Source organism: Bemisia tabaci, unplaced genomic scaffold (assembly GCF_918797505.1).
Source record: "Bemisia tabaci unplaced genomic scaffold, PGI_BMITA_v3".
NCBI lineage: Eukaryota > Metazoa > Arthropoda > Insecta > Hemiptera > Aleyrodidae > Bemisia > Bemisia tabaci.
The window spans coordinates 275,233-288,179 of NW_027311743.1; the positions used below are offsets into that span (position 1 = coordinate 275,233).

The following is a 12,947-nucleotide window of genomic DNA, read 5'->3' on the forward strand; positions in this document are numbered from 1 at the left end:
GCCTTGATAATTCGCACTGAGTTGATTTCAACCGCAGAAAATAAAATTTTATCTTCGATGAAAAAGTTACGTTCCATTGAATTAAAAAACAAACCTTTTCCACTCAAAAATGCTTTTCTAAGTGAACAGACAAAACTTCTTTAACAAAAATCAATTTTTGCTACACCAGAGAAATTTTTTTTAAATGAAATCAAAACCTTCGATCAGCGTCTATGTATAAATGTCATATTAATTAATACATGAATTGAGTTAAAACATGCATAATTAAACTAATTACTATAAAATAATACAATGTGTAACTGCGGACTGCTTGATGTATTGTTGTAATGACCGAGTCTTCGGCCATGAAGCCATATACTGTACCCAGAGTGTAATACTGTAATAGTGACGGTAATAGTAATTGATGGTGTTGCATCAATTAGCGTAAGTTGACAATAGCATATTAGTTGAAATAACCATCATCAACGATGAAGTATCATTATTTATTATGAGAGCCTCTTATACATGTATTTTCTTCTCGCTAAATGAATCAAACCAAAATTCATTACTTGGAAACAAAAGTTTCCGGCATACGGGGCGTGATCCTTATTTAGTTGCACGAGACGAGTCGTTCATTACTTTTTAAACTTAACCGCAAGAATCACGTAATTAAATCATCATTGAATCATCAGCGCAGGTAATTAGAAAGAAGAGGATAGCTGTCATCCTTGATCGGAAAGTCATTAAAAAGTGAACCAATGGAGTAATAATCGTAAAACCAAGCGAGTATTCTGATTTTCCTCCTCGGAAAGTGATTTGACGTAATATTCACGAGATGGATGGAATGGGCCACAAGATAAGGTCTGACCTGAACAAAAACGTCACATGTTTTACCTCGCGTAAAAAAGAGATGCGACTCTGCGCGTCTCTGTTAATCCATTTAATGTAAACTGTTGCAGATACGTCTCAGGAGGAAGTTACCGCAATTGTACGAGGGGTATCAACTAATTTGAAGTATTTCTACCAAACGGAACTATATGCATTGAGACATGAGCCCTGAGACTCATGAGAATATACGCACAACAGGGCTGAAGTCATAATGCACATAGTTCCGTTTGGTAGAAATACGTCCAATTTTGTATCGTGTCCATCAAAATGAATACGTGTTTGCTTGGGCCCAGATCAATGTATTCGAGTTCATGAGGATCGGTGCTTTACAGATGAGCCAAAGTTAGCAGTTTCCAATGGACCACTAGACAAGGTACGAATTTAAGCATTCTGATACATGTTTTTTGACCAGAATTTCACGTAAAACATGATTCGCGCAACGAAAATTACTGAAACCAAATCCTAACGGAGATATCAATATTTTTATTTCACATTGGTTACAAGGAATTTGAACTGCCCGCTCACAAGGAACTCAAAGCTCTACGTGAGTCAAATCGCGCACTACAACGGTTTCAGCAAGCTTCTCAATCAAGCAGTGTTCATTTCCCACATGTGTTTTTCAAACTATAAGTAATTTGCTATAGCTGAGTCAAAGCGTCAAGGTTGAGGTTACCAGATTTTATAATCGCAGAGGCGTTCATGATAACGTTTAGCGCGCGATGTGAATCACGTAGAGCATTGAGTTTTCAGGAGCGGGTGGTTTCAATTCACGCATCAAGAATCATCAAATATCTTCGTAAGGAGTTAATTTTGGTAATTTTCGTTGTGCGCATCGTGTTTTACGTGAAATTTTAGTGAAGAAACATGTATTAGAATGCTGAAATTCGTACCTTGTCTAGTGGTCCATTGCAACATATAGTCGAGCTTGAATCGGAAACCACGAAGCATCAGGAGGCCGAATCAATAAGGACCTGAAAGAGGACCAATGAGGAATCAAAATAGTCGCGTTATTTATTTACGAGATTCATCGACTCCGATATCCTATTTTTGGGAACGTAATAAATCAAAAGGCTTTGAATATAATTTAAGAGATGCCTGTCAGTCAGACGTGAAGAAATAATAATCATCATGCATATCGCTGACATTTGTCGCCATAATCTTCCTGTATAATTTTACGCATCGGTTCCAAGGTCGGATTGAAACATCGTCGTGAATATAATTTTTTCGATTCATCGTCTCAAACTGACCCAAAACCATACTTTAAAATCCCATCGCAGAATATCTGAGGAAACTTTTCTAACTGATCTCGGATCAAAATTAATCTCTTACTTTTTTTTTATCTTGGTATGTAAGCTTTTGTGAAATACATATGATAAGTTACCATACCGTAAAATTTAGATAAGAGTAGTTTCCAGCAAAAGTTATTCAAAGTATACTTGAGAAAATTGTCCTGGAAAATTCAAACCATAACTTCGCAACACCAGTTTAAATATTTCATGAGCTTGATCAGATGAGTGAACTTTTATGGCACAATAAATGGTCTGTGTTAGAGAGGAATATTGAATAATAGAATGAAAATATGTCAATACTACCCAAAAAATTTCGTCCGAAAAAGTGAGTTTTTGTTAGGTACCTATCATAGTTGAAAACGTATTTGGCTTTTTAAGTCCTTTCCTGAAATACCGATGGTTATTACCTCAGCTCACGATGAGCTGACAATGAGAGAATACCATTTCGTCGTAATGATGAATTTGAATGTTTGTGAGTGTGCCACTTCATGCACCAAAGACTTTAATTATTTTTTTTTATTTTTGGCCTAAACAAAAAAACGGAAAATAATTGAGAGCGCACTAATTGGCACTTAAATAAGCGATTACACCAACCTTCTTTCTCAATGCATAATCTTCCTCCCCACATGTGCTAAATGTGGGTGGACGCTTCAGGTGGGCCAGGATTGCAAGGTGAAATTTTGTGACAAACTGTCTTCGGCAAAAACCATTACTTCGCTCATTATCAAGTCCTCGTTCGCCGGTCGAACGAGCGTAAGTCCATTTCAAGGTTGCAAAGTTGTTTTAAATAATTCAATCTTTAACAGAATTATACTTGCGTCATTTTTCTTCAAACTTCTGCTTTTTGCATGAGGTGAGAAGAAAAATCACCGAAATCTTATCAGTTAGAATTGCTCAAGATTCTCCCGATAAATACGCTATTTAGGGAAATGAAATTTGGCAACACGGAGGTGTAGTTACGTGCTTTCATGAAGGAAACGACGAAATATCGGGATGACCGGGCCAGGTTTCGGCGACCTTTAAACAGCGTGTGCCGTGAGCATGCTCGACTAGCCCAAGTCGACGCGTCATAATGTCATGCAAAGCCCCCTGAAACCAATCGGTGAGGTGTATTGAGCGCCAATGAGACCGCTTGTTTTTAATAACGTTCCTGCGGCCCAGTCCACCCAAGTGTCAAGGTGTCAGGTCAATGTTACCGTTAGCTCTTGTAAATCACACAGATTTTCCTTATTAAGGTCCGTGTGAAATGGTCAAAGTGTTTCTTGGTCTTCTGTGCACTAATTCCTGTCGGACTACACCGTGGTATGGACGTATTTATACTACGAGGTTTGTTAGATTAGAAACCGGATTTCGGTCATAACTAGCCCACAATGCGTCCAAACTACGTTTTATTGAGCTTTTCTGATAGCTGAAAATATATTTAAGAACCCTACGTTCACAAATTTGAAAAATCCTAATTAGCTTCGTTGGTATGTGACTTGAAGTAAGGCAACCTCAAGGATGTTTTGCGATTTTTATGTTTGACCGAACTTGTCTCTCTTTTTTCGGTCTTGCACTACATTTTTCAACCCACAAGGACGATTAGAGTTTCGTCTCCATATCGTAGCCGTACACTAAAGTATTGTCGCCGAAAATCATCATATCCAAAAATGTAGGATCATTGTTAGAACGTTCAAGCAGCTAAAGGGAAATTGACATTTGGTTGGATTTTCGTTCAACGGACAACAATCAAGGGGCAAGTGTACCTGAAACTCGATGCGTGTCTACATATTCTATCAAAATTGTATGTACAGAGCCTCCAGAAATATTACTCTGTTCAACAAGCTCGAAACGACCATTTTCGAGCACTTTTGCCCGCACTTCTTCCACGTGACAAAAGTCAGTTGCCGTTGAGGGTCGATTCCCATGCTCCTCATCTGTGACGAACTCCTGACCAGTTTTGAATCGTTTAACCCATTCAAAACAGTGGGAACATCTCATACAATGATCATGGTAAACTTTACTTAGCAGATATCAAAAGTTTCGGTACGAGGTGTACCGAGTTTAAAACAAACTGTAATGTTGAATCTTTGCTCTATCAGTGATCGCATGATGAAAATCGCAAAACGCACCTAACTTACTCGTATTCAAGATAACACAGAATAAACACTGATCATAATAAACAAAATCTGTGAACTTAGCGTTCTTAAGTATATTTCCAGCTATCAGGAAAGCTCAAGAAAACCTAATTCGGACGCATTGTGGGATAGTTATGACCAAAATCCGGTTTCTAATCTAACAGACCTCGTAGAAGGAACTGTGTTGCACATGAATCTTACGCACATAGTTCCTTTTAGCATAAATACATCTATATGGTGCTCGGAAGTTTTTACGAAATGTCGTAAATTCCAGATTTCATCACGTGATCGATCGGCTATCGAATCGCCCTCCCAACTTTTGAACAATCGCCTTCACCTTTTATGACATAAATTAATTTTGGACTCGGAATTTGGGAGACACACACATCTATGTTGTAACTTTCTTAAAAGCACGGTGTACCGAATTTTTTCTTTAAATTTTCAATTTTTGGTGATTATTTTTTCAACACAGAAGACACTGATAAAACTTTGCAAAATGTTACCCCAAAGGTGAGATTAATTTTTTTTTTTTTAAAAAAAAACAAATAAAATGCTTCGTTACAAGTGATCACACCGTGCCATAGAGAGTTGACCTTCTTTCCTCCATGCTGTGAGCTAGTGACACAGCTTTTCTCAGTTTTCACGTACAGGTTTAGTTGACACGCCTGGTGTAGCTTTCAAATCGTGCCTGACTGCTTTTCCACAAGACGGTTCGCTCGTACTTGTCGGGCCGACCGTTATTATGGGCGAGCATATTTCGATGCTCAATTAGAACTATTAGACGACTTGAGCAATGCCTGACTGAATTCCAAAACAGATCATCTGCCTTGCAGTACTCCTAACTGGTTTTCCTTCGTTAGTATTTACAATTTTAATTCGCTTTGCCCATGCAGTTTATCACTAAGTGGCCGCCGCACTGCGCCGCGTCGTCGCGTGGCCGGGCGGCCTCCATTTCTTTCGACGAACCCCCCCCCCCCTTTCTTATATCCCTGCTTTAATTTGGAGCTACAGATCAAGCACTATAGGCAATAAAATGGTCAAAATGGACTGAGTTTATCAAAAGGGATAACCAACTCACATTTATTAAGTTGAAACTGAGAAAAATGTGTTCGAAGTTTTATTCCTTCATTAGACTCAATGTAGAAACTATACTTCAGCCCTTTTTCACAGTCTAATTAGTTGCAGCGTCGAGTTTTTGGCAGGAGAAAATATACAACTATAGGAACTTAAAAACATTCTTGACTAAATTTTTTCGAAAATGAGGGTTTGTTCCTCTCGGATGAATTCTGTCCGAATAGGACCGGGATTCCTGTCGGCAGGGCCGGATTAAGGGGGTGGCCACATGGGCCGCGGCCCATGGCGGCAAATTTTGCAATTTTTTAAAATATAGGTATAAAAAAAATCGGATTCAGAAAAAAAATTACAAACGAGAATAGCGTCTTTCGGTGACACAAGAGTCGACCTTTAATTAGTCGAGTGAAGAGAGAAACCAAACACACAATTTGGCATGGAGCGACGCGGCGCAGAGAGCAATGATGATGAATAGGACTTGATGATGAAATAGGACTTGAGATGAAAAGGAGAAGCCCTCAGCGCGGCGGTCGGCATGTAACACGTATTAGCACCTGCAAGACTGCATGAATACTTCACACATTGCGTCAAAAACAGCGCGGTCAGCGTGAAACGCATAGCGCCTACGAGACTTCATGAATACTTCACGCATTGCGTCGAACACAGTGCGTTCAGCAGCGGTCGGTATGAAACGCATAGTGCCTACAAGACTGTAGGAATACTTCACGCATTGCGTCAAAAACAGTGTAGTCAGCGCGGCGCGGCGGCGGAGCTTAAAATGATTAAACCACATTTATGTTCGTTCTTGCATAATTTTTACGTTAATTTCTTACAAATAGAAGCCCTTGTTCACACAGAGATAGGTTTACGGAACTTAACTTTCGCACAAAGTTCCGTAAACTTTTGCTAATAGTGTCTGACATGGTTTTCGCGAAAAATGTGTCCAATACGAGTACACGCGTCTTGTGCACCTCTCCTCTCCCCCTCCGGTACTTCATTTGATGGTTTTTATTGATGTTCCAAAACGAATGAGAAGGGATCGCCAAAATATAGGTGACCCATGGGCGGCAAGTAGGTAAATCCGGCCCTGCCTGTCGGAGGTTTACATCAATTATGACTACCGCAAAAAAGTGTACTTTTTTGTTTACTACTCGCATGTCCACTATTAAAATGGTTATTGTGAAGAAAGTCTATTCATTTAAAATCTACGGTGTGCGATGCCTGAAAACGTGGTGTAACATAATGGCTCATCTTTTGCCTGGCACATAAATCATTGTTTGGATTTGGATTTGTCTATCTTCTCACTGTACAGATGTGACGCTGTATTTGGTTTTTTTGCTTATCTTATATCCATAATATTTTTTTACATCAAATTTATTCTTTCAGATTCTACGAGATTTGTTAACATTCACTTGAGATTATAGATTTTGTTTCTTTTTTTATGGCGTATTTCGTCAGTACCATGCCGTCAAATAAATCGTTACTATTCGGTACCGTACCTTAAACAGTTCGCCTTCATTACAAATGTAGGCAATGTGAGTGACTAAGGAGCAGTAATAGTTGCTTTTAGTAAACCAAAAGTGCTTTTTACACCTCTTCTAACCTGTTCGCTTTCAATACTAGGATAGGCAATGTGAGCGGCTTAGGAGTTGTAGAAGTTGCATGTAGCCAAGATTCCTCTTTAAAAATAGAAACATCATGTTGATGTGATTAGTTGAAGTATGAAGGGATGTGAAAGGCAAGATTATACAGGGTTATTCAAAAGTCACGCACCACTGGACATAACTTTAGTTCCAATTATGATATCGATTTGCGGTTTAAGACGTTTTTCCTCAGGGACTTTTAGCTTTCCAGTTTTTGATACCCTTGGAGGGAGGGGGCGGGGGGCAACTCAAAAATTTCAAATAGCCACCCTCCTCATGACCAGTAGTGCGTGACTTTTGAATAACTCTGTATAATGTTTTATGAGCACGTTAGGATCAAAGTCAGTTCCGGTCCGTCACTTGTAATTTCGACAGTTAAAACTCGCCACGAAAGAGACAAACGCACTCAAAATAAAATCCACGCTATGTTTATTCGCTTAAACTAAGCGTCAACCCGAAAGCAAGCGAACTCAACTCGGCCGATGCCTTTTTTTCCATTCATTTCCTTTTTGTTGTGCTAGCGATATTAGTGTGTCAATGACAGACGATAACCTGTTTGTGAAAGTTATAAATCTGCACAGTTTCGTGAGCAAGACTATGCCACGCTGAGGAAAAACACAGAATGAGCCTTCAGCTGTTGCCAAATCTCCTTTGATGAAACAAGGGGTTTTTGGAAAACCTGACAGTGTTTTTCTTCCCATTATTCAGAAAATTGTATTCGCATATTGATCTAATGTGTCCAAAGATTTCGAGGAAAAATATTCATAAGTGATCTCCAAAGTTGATATTTTACCGGGTTGGGAGCATGCATAGAGTACGTAGAGTCGTAATGTAAGTGGGAGAGCTGGCGCCACTTTTAAGCAATTTCCAGGTCCCGCATTCCGAGGCCCCTGTGCGGCGCCGGGTCACTTTTACGATACATAATCTATTCTTATTGCGATACACGGGGACCCGACCATGGAATTACTAGAGTCCCTTTATACTGAGAGTTAAAGACAATGTGAATCCATTTTTGATTGGTTCGCCCATATTTTACGCCTCCGCAGTGTCACAAACGGGAATAAAGATTACATTTTCACCAATCGCAAAGATTATAATCTGGAATGGATCGGGGAATTGCGGGCTCGGCAAGGAACAAACGGGATGAGAGAAGGAACGGAGAAAGGAATTTGAGAATGGGCCGATCAAAGATTACGAAAAACTTTCAATCAGTGTAATCTTTATTCCCGTTTGTGACTCCATGAGACGGGTTGTCTTAACTCTCAGTGAGAAGGGACTCTAGGAATAACTAGAGTCCCTTTATACTGAGATTCAAGACAACACCCCCCCCCCCCCCCATGGAGTCACAAACGGGAATAAAGATTACAGAAATTGAACGTTTTTCGTAAACCCATAATTCCCTGGTCCATTCCAGATTATAATCTTTGAAATCGATAAAAATGTAATCTGTATTCCCGTTTGTGACACTGTGAAGGCTTAAAATACGGGAACCAATCAGAAATGGATTCACATTGTCTTGACTCTCAGTATAAAGGGACTCTAGGAATAACAACGTATTCCACACCGCAATTTTGGATCGAATATGTATCGAAAAAGTGACCCGCACACCGGGCTCGGAACTCGTTGAGCAGAACATGGCGCCAGCTCTCCGATTTACATTACGACTCAATGTATTCTATGGGAACATCTGGGTGTTTATGCGGCGTAGCATGGCAGCAGGCAGCATTCGTGTCATCTCAGTGTAATTGACCACAACCAAATCCACCGACTGCCCATCACGGGGTAAACACATCGATCATAACCGCAATATTCTCCGCGTGAAAAAAAAAGAGAGAAAGAGGAACGATTAAACCTTGACCCAGCGCCTGAATGACCGTGACTGCCGGGTCAGTGCAATGACTCGCATTTAAAATAGGTTAAGCAGGTACATTCACCACACTTACCTATTCGTGAAAAAATAAAATGAAAAAGAAAGGGCGGGTTGTTTGCAAAATTATTAGCGATTGATTTCATGGTCCCAAGCCTTTGATTTTGGACTATTTTTCCAATTCAAACAAACAGTAATGCAAAAAACGTAGCTAAAATTCATCAATCAAAATTTCATGACGTCCCTGCTGTCAACCGCTATTCTTAGTCGGCAACCAAAAAATATAATATAAAAACAAATACCTGCATATTTAAAAAAAAAAAAAAAGCTAGCAATATAAACACATTTGGGTAGAGATGTGCAACCGTAATCTGTGCTAAAATGATACAGCTTAGGTATTCCATTCAGGACATGCTGCGAGCAAAAGCACAGGCAATGAATTCGGTGCGAAAGATTTATTACAAATTATACTTACATTTTTGAATGTAAACGTTTTACTTTAATATAGTTGGTTAGCTATACTTTAATAAAGACTTACTTACCTACATTTCAGAGATGTAAGTAATTTGCAATAAATCCTTCTTGCCAAATTCAGTTCTTGTGCCGTTATGTCCCGAATAAAATAAGCTGTAGGTATACCATCCTAGCATAGATTTCGGCTAAACAGCTCTATCCAAATGGATTTTTATAGTTATTATTTATAATTAGCCGGCTTAAAAGCAAAGGCATATTATTTTTAAAAAAAATGTGTCTTTATCTTTATCTTTTTGGCGATATGACAATGATCAGCCAATTTTTTTTTGTAGTAATTTTATTTTTGGTGGGTTATGCTTATTTAACTGTCATCTAAGAATATCTTTCCCTCATTCGAATCAAAGCTATTTTATCCAAAAATATTTCTTCGTTATTATTTTATTAGATTTTTATTTCTCCTAATTTTCTTATTTATTTGTTTATTCTTCTCTTAAATTCCTGAATAATATCTGAAAATATATACTTTTCATTGTTGTGAAGTAACCCATTGCATCGGAGGCTTTGTCCTGAATAAACAGTAATCCTCGAGGAGAGAATTTTAAAATTTCGGGGAAACGAGTGCATGATTTTAGCAATTTTCTTTTTGACCCCTCGTCCAAGATGCTGTTCTGATTAACTTTAGCTGCCCTACGGCTTTAAAGACATTTCGCAAGAGGGAGAAGTGAAGAACGCGGAGACGCATGTGGATAATGCAGGTATAAATAATTGTGACAGCATGACTGCTGTGCCATGACATAACCGCATACCTTCGCGGGGTTTCCATTGCAGTTACGAGGTTTTTGTTCTGAGAAAGGCAGATGAATGGTGCAGCGCTTATTGTCAGTGTGGCAAGCGGGAACACTGAACAGCGACACATATTTGTCGCACAGTAGTTTGGTATTTCCAACCTCGGATAGCACCCTCGAGGGCCGTATTCAATTCGTTCCCTAGGCTGCTCCTTTCCACAGCGGGCCCTTGTAATTAAGGAAATTTTAAGGATGTTTAACATAACGTCATATTTATTATTCAAATTACAAGTTGTACAATAAGAAGAGCTTATGCGCCCCTCAGTATTGATAAACCTTAGAACTAGTTTTTTTAGACGTATTGCGTAAGTCTCTGTATAAAAACATTAAAAGACAATGATAAACTTAAGCGATTTGAAGACAAGAGAAAGATGACAAGTGGCCTATTATATAAATAGTTGGAACTCACTGGAAAAAGAAAGACAATACTCCTAAAAGTACACGTCAATAAAAACCAGTGTTTTATATAATATATATAACGTCATATGAAGAACCGTTTCGATAAATGTTTAATAAAATCCAGCTGTATATCTCTAACTTTTAAAATAGTCATCGCAAGGTTTTTAAACATAAATTGAGGTTTGCATTATCGACTCACTCATAAACGATTTACACATATTTTTGCATAAGGTATTTTCGGACGTCGTATTATAGCATTTGGATGTTCGGTTAATTTATTTAAACGTGGAGATGAGATGGTTCTCATTCTGTGGATCTGGATCTTTCGCAGTGCGCACTATTGTGCGCTATCGCGGCGGCGGCGCGGCGAAGCGTCCCCACACAGTGGTAAATTATGTTCTTTTTTTGGATATAATAACACATTGATTTGCCTTGGCATCAAGAGGAATTCAAATGCATTAAATTTAACTAGGGGCTGCGCCTCCTGACCGCTTTGCAGTCCAACCTCCCGAGGTGACTCGTACTTGAGGCGTTATGCGTTACTCTTAGGATTTCTTTATATTATTAAGTTGGATGCATGACATTTTTTTTAAAAAAATATACATTGACTTTTATGCATGCAATAATGGAGTTATTTAAATAATGCATATAACGGAAAATTACTTAATTGAATTAATTATAGCTATCTCCTCCCTAAGTACTTACTAATGTATGTTAATGCCTATATTAATTCTTCTCATCTTCCGTTTTATTGATTTATTATAAAACTAATTCATCTTATTTTTCTATTAACTGATGCATATTATTTAAGTAATTTTCATTATCTCGATATACTAATATGTATTATTAAATTTATTTTAATTAGTTGCCTTTTTGTCCTATTTTTATCATTGAAAAAAAAAATAAAAACGAAGTTCACAATCACTAATGCGCACTAATTCATTGGAAAATCGAGTATTTTTTCCAATCTTTTATTTTCTTTTTATTATTATGGCTAAAACTTTGATACATCAAAAAATATAAATAAATAAAATAAATAAAATAAATAAATAAAATAAAAAAAAAAAAAAAAAATAAAAAAATAAATAATATAAATTGTCACGAGTATCGTGATATTTTATAATCATAACCTTGAATTAATAGGATTCTTGTGAATTATTGAAAACAGCGCTGCCGACCTTAACAGAGTTTTTCAAGATTGTTTTGAAGTATCAACACCGTTGCATCAAATCACAAAAGGCTCTTAAGTCATAGGAATTGACACATTAAATCGAAAAGGAACTATGTAACTTGTAAACCATATCCACATAGTTCCTTTTAGCGTAAATACGTTCGGTACATTCGTGTAGGTAGATTGTTTTGTCCCAATCAGCTTTCAACTGACCCACTGAGCGCGTCCATGCATTGACCGCCCCGCCTCGGCCGAGTTGCGCCGGTAGATCGAAAACCAGTTACTGCGCATCTCATGCTATACTCCCAGTGATAGACGCGTTATAATGGCTATTTTCGGCGCACGCTTTCATCCGCCCCTGTGGCCTAATGGATAAGGCATCGGTCTCCTAAACCGGGGATTGTGGGTTCGAGTCCCACCAGGGGTAACCTTACTTTTTACTGCGATTTGCTCGCGTACGTCAAGATAAATGTCATTGATACAAGGCGGGTGTGTTCATTTCCTCAAGAAAAGGGGGAGGGGGTTAAAAATATAAATAAATAAAATAAAGAAAAGTGAAAAATGCAATGTTAAACAACCTTATCTGACAAATCTGCGGATTTTTTTTTCCCAATTTCTAAGAAAATAAACAAATAAGTAAATCGATTTGAGATAAGGAGCCGCTTATAAATTGCGTAACGCTGTATGGGGGGGGGGGGGGTGTCAAAGTGCGTGTTACACGTGTCCCTTTTGTTTTCACGTGTTAAGGGTTACTGTGCGTTACATGAGCGTTGCAAGGAGGGGGTGAGGGAGGGGTTGAAAAAGCTGAAATTTAGCGCTCCGTATTTCGTAGACAGCATCGCGATTAAAGGTAGAACTCCGAAATTGATGCTCAGGGATGAGGGAAAAAGTCATAAAGTGTAATTGTTTTTTGGGGAGAAATTGGCGGGGGGGGGGGGGATTCCATATCCGTTATAATTCCAACAGGAAGAAAAAAGTCTGAGCCATAACTAATGACCCTTGAGGTTAAACAGTTCTCTCCCTAATTTTCACATAAGCTTAAGGACTCATAGTGAGCTGAACAAATTCTAATTAGCAGAGTAAACTAAAAATAGTGTGTCTCCTTCGGAAAATACACTATAACAAAACACTAAGGAGCCCTCCCCTGTGCCTGGAATAATTACTCAATATAGGGGGCTGGCGCTGGTTACACCCCTTAATACCG

The 12,947-nt window shown here is 38.4% G+C and overlaps 1 non-coding gene across 1 annotated transcript; it reads left to right on the forward strand.

Moving 5' to 3' along the window:
• The first annotated feature begins 12,097 nt into the window (after positions 1 to 12,097).
• Positions 12,098 to 12,170, forward strand: TRNAR-CCU (transfer RNA arginine (anticodon CCU)). Its single transcript has one exon. It is a non-coding gene; the product is annotated as a tRNA-Arg (tRNA).
• The last annotated feature ends 777 nt before the right edge of the window (positions 12,171 to 12,947 follow it).